Raw genomic sequence first — 4884 nt, 5'->3', positions numbered from 1 at the left:
GGAATGGAGATTTGTTTTAGTGAAAGGTTTAAAATAAAAAATATGGTTAAGCGATAAAGTGACAAGAGAGATGGGTTGCAGTCAGGGTTGCGGTCGTGAGATGTCTGTCTCAGTCGGAAGAAGGCATAATTTGACGATTGGTCTTGTTAAAATGCTATGTTGCGTTCGAACGTCTGCAACGCGGACTTTATTGTCAGAGCCATGGTAAACCCTCTCAATTCGGCCTAAACGCCATTCATTTGGAGGTAGCAATTCATTTTTTATGACCACGAAGTTGCCAATCGCTAGATTTTTATTCGGAAGTTTCCATTTATATCTTTGATGTAATCCTTTAAGATATTCATCCTTTCAGCGTTGACTAAATTGCTGATGCAACAACTTCAATTTCTCCCACCGATTTTGAGGCGAAAGGTTGTCAATTTGGGGTTCTGGCGGTGCAAGCAAGGGAGCTCCACGCAAGGAATGACCAGGCGTTAGGGCCAAAAGCTCTTGAGGATTATCAGACATGGGTGAAAGTGGTCGAGAATTCAATACTCCTTCAATACGAGCCAGTAGGGCGGCGAGCTCCTCAAATGTGAAGTGAGTACTCCCAGCAATTCTTTTGAAATGAAGTTTGAAACTCTTGACGGCTGGCTCCTAGAGGCCGCCCGTGTGAGGAGCATTTGGTGGTAAGAACTGCCAGTCAAAATCATGTAAGGAATGTTGGGATCGTACGTCCCCTGATGACCCTTTGAGGAATCGTTGAAAATCTTTTCGGTAAGCTCTACTTGCGCCTACAAAGTTTTCTCCATTATCGGAAAATACGCGTTGAGGGAGACCACGTCTTCCAACGAAACGGGAGAATGTTGCTTGAAAGGCTTTAGTAGAGAGATCTGAACATGGCTCTAAGTAGATGGCTTTAGTCGAAAAACAAATGAAAACACAAACATATCCTTTCAGCATCGGTGACTTTCGGAATGGTGATGATTTGACATCGAAAGGACCGGCAAAGTCAATACCGGTGTACGTGAAAGGCAGGGAGAAGTTTGATCGCTCGGGCGGAAGAGCCGCCATGATTTGCGATCTAGTGCTTTGCTTGAAAATTATGCATGTTTTGCAGTTGCGTATGCAAGACTTTACTTTCGACTTGAGTCTAGGGATGAAATATTCTTGCCTTGCAGTCCTGATCATCAGTTGGTGCTCTACGTGCATCAACACATTATGCAAAAATTTAAGAAATAACAAACAGAATCGACTCGGTTCCGGTATAATAATAGGATATCTCTCATTGTACGCGAGGAAGGAGTTTGCCAAGCGGCCATTTACTCGGAGGAGCCCATTTGGATCTATAAAGGGGTTTAAGGACAGAAGCGAACTCTTTTTGGGAATTGGTTGTTTATTCGAAAGCTTTGAATGTTCATTTGGGTAATGCCTTTCTTGAGCTAGTTTTGTAAGGCGTGTCTTTACCCAATGTATTTCATTTTGACTAATTACAACCGACTCATAATTTATAGTTGGTGCTGACGCTGTTGGCTTTACTCGGGGAATAAATCGAAACATGTAAGCAATCACACGCAAGGCTTTCGGCCAAGATGAGAAACGGTCTAATATGTCAGGTTCGTTTTCTAACATATGTAGTGATTCGACTTTGCGTTCTTCTAAAGGAGGGATCTTCTGTCGGAATGACACAGGCCATTGGTCGGGTGGTTTCAAAAGCCACTCTGGTCCATGCCACCAAAGTGGTTAACTAATTAAGTCTTGTGGTCTGCAGCCTCGTGTTCCAAGATCTGCGGGATTGTGATGGGTGGATACGTGTCGCCACTTAATGTTTCCAACATTCTGGAGAATTTGCGAAGTGCGATTTGCCACGTACACCTTCCAAGTACATGGAGGTTTTTCCAGCCATGAGAGGACTATAGACGAATCAGACCACAGGAAATTTTCTGTTTAACCGAGAGGGAGTTGGTTTACAACATTTTTAATGCATTTGGAAAGAAGAACTGCCCCACAGAGTTCCAACCGCGGAAGACTAACTGTTTTCAAGGGTGCAACTATGGTTTTTGAGAATAACAGGTGAGAAGAAGTGGAATTATTTGTTTGAGTTTTGATATATATTGATGCACAAAAGGCCTTTTCTGACGCATCACAGAATCCGTGAATTTGAACTATTTTATTTGGTGCGAATCCTGCTCATCTTGGGATTTGAATTTGTTCTATACTGGGTAGGTCAGAGATGAATTGGTTCCACTTTTGAAGAGAGGTAGGTTTTACACATTCGTCCCACTCAGTGCCTTCTAACCATATTTGTTGCAAGAGTTTTTTTTCCTGAATAATAATAGGCGCTGGCCACCCTGCGGGGTGAAAAAGTTTCGAAACCGATGATAAAATTTGCCGCTTTGTAGCACTGGACTGGGATTTAATGGGGTCAATAGAGTATGAAAAAGAGTCGTTTAAGGCATGCCATCGGATACCAAGCGTTTTAGTAGAACTTGAACAATTCAATTTTAGGAAATCCGAGTCAAGCAAGTCTTCAGCTGGTATATGACTGAGTATTTCGGTGTGATTAGCCGAAATTTTCTTCAGGGGGAAACCAGCTGAGAGTAGGCATTGAATTAATTGAGTCTGAGCATTTATACAAGAGGGGATATCATGCCCGCCTGACAGTATATCATCCACATACGTTTCCTTTTAGGGAGGGAAGTTCCTGACGCTGAAGGTTTAGAGGCGTTAAATACCACACGAACTTTGGTGGACTTACTCTCGGGTTTAACAACTGAATGATGAGGGAGACAATATGAAAAATATTTGCCATCTTTATGGATTTCGTAGGGAGTGATTGGTTTCATATGATCTAGGGATAGATACTCTTCTAATACTCGATCATATTCGCCTTTGAGATCGGGGTTTTTATTAAGCATGTGTTCCATTCGGATCGCTTGCTTCATGGCTTGCAAACGAGATGGACCGAGAGTTAGGTTAGAAGGAAACTCGGATTTAAATGGAAATCTGACTACATATCGTCCATCACTTTGCCGATAGGTGTTGCCTTGATAAAATTTTTCGCAAAATGCATCAGCATCGGAAGGTGGATGGGATTCAGTTATTTCTTCGGTTTCCCAGAAGAGTTTAAGTTGAGAGTTGAGATTTTCGCCTGAGTCTTCAACAACAAATGTGTGAAAACTGGTGCACTCAATAGACTTCAATGGCCCACTTAAATACCAACCAAAAATGGTGTTTTGAGCAAGAAGACTTCCAAAAATTTGGTGTTTGACTCCTTGAAGGAGGATTTGTGGTATCAGGTCACTACCTATTACTAGGTCAATTGGGCCGGGGGTGTAGAAATAGGGATCCGCATGATCTAGGTCCTTAATTTCTGAGAGATTTGGTTTATGAAGTTGGAATGATGGGAGAAAGCTGATGAGTTTTTTGAGGACAATGGCCTTAGTGTTTATGCTGATGTTGCCACGTTTGGAGGATATGGTAAGTTGGCAAACTCTGTTGGGATTTTCAACGATAGTCCCGCCCATTCCGGTGATTGAGAAATTTTCTCGATAGGTGGGAAGCTGCAGACGTCTTTGAGCCTTTTCTGACACGAATGATTTTTGAGAGCCTTGGTCTTTTAAGGCTCTTAGGGTAAAGAGAGTGCCAATGTGCTTGATATGCACTTGGGCTGTGGGAAGAAGCGTCTTCTCATTGTTCGTCTAAAAATTCGCTTGAACGGGGGGATAACTTACAGCCGAGGATGTGGGAGAGTCCTCGTAACTGCCTTCAGTTATATTGAAAATGGGGTGTCTTGTATGACTGGAGGAAGGTTCGAGGGATTGGGTATGCAGCAAAGACGTGGAATTCAGGAATTGTTGAGTCGTTGGTTTCTTAACAGGAGCCTTAGCTTTAGGTTTACTAGTAGGTTTGACATGCAACATGGTGTGATGAGCCTTCTTACAGTGAAGACATCGAAACATGCTTTAGCAATTATTGAGAAGATGGTTGTAGGCCAAACAGTTGGAACAGTAATTATTTTGTTCGAAGAAATTGCTACGTTCTTGAGCCGAGAGTTTTCGAAACTCGGGGCAAAGCTTCGAGGGATGGTTGTTACTAAATAATTTGCATTTCGCCACTAACTTTTCCTGGGAATGGTAAGACTGCAACTTCGCAGATGCCTTTTGGGGAAAATAACTTCGTGCCTTGGTTGTTTTATAGCTGTGCAAACGTTCAACTACTTCATATCGACTGGTGAGGAACTCATCCATTTGGCACCAGTTAGGAAGGTCTTTTCTGGATTTAAGGGACTGTTCCCACAATGCTACAGTCTCCTCGGGTAGCTTCGTCGAGCATAGATATATTAGTATAGGGTCCCAGTCACTCACGGAAACCCCTTGGGATTTAAGGCACGAGAGGCAATCACTAATTTTGTTTTGAATTTTCTGGATTGCTTCGCTGTTTTCCGAACTACCTGAGGGAAGGTTAAATAGCAATTTAAGTTGCTTGTCGATTAAAATTCGCTTGTTCTCGAAACGAGCTCTTAAAGCGTCCCAAGCTAGGGAGAAGTTTTCGCCACATAACTTATAATGCTTGACAATGCTACCAGCTTTCTCGCGAGTCTTATTCCGTAAGTGATACAGTTTTTGAGCAGGGGTAAGTTTCGGGTGATTGAGGTAAACGGCCGTGAACATATCACGAAACGATGGCCAGTCCTCATAGCTACCATAAAAGATCTGGGTATCACAGGGTGGGACTTTAATGCATGGAACCGAATTATCGAAGAAAGCAGCAGAGCTGCGCGAGGTGCTAGCCTGGTGGCTTGGGTTACCTTGAAACATTTTAAGCTGGTCGAGAATGTGGGATTTGCAAATATAATAACTATCAGTACATAATTGGAATTTGTTACCCGCTTCTTCTTTGAAG

This window comes from Rhagoletis pomonella, unplaced genomic scaffold (assembly GCF_013731165.1).
Source record: "Rhagoletis pomonella isolate Grant_MI unplaced genomic scaffold, Rhpom_1.0 Rhpom_scaffold_00003, whole genome shotgun sequence".
Classification (NCBI taxonomy): Eukaryota; Metazoa; Arthropoda; class Insecta; order Diptera; family Tephritidae; genus Rhagoletis; species Rhagoletis pomonella.
The sequence above is the reverse complement of the archived record's forward strand: the minus strand, read 5'-3'. Positions refer to the sequence as shown.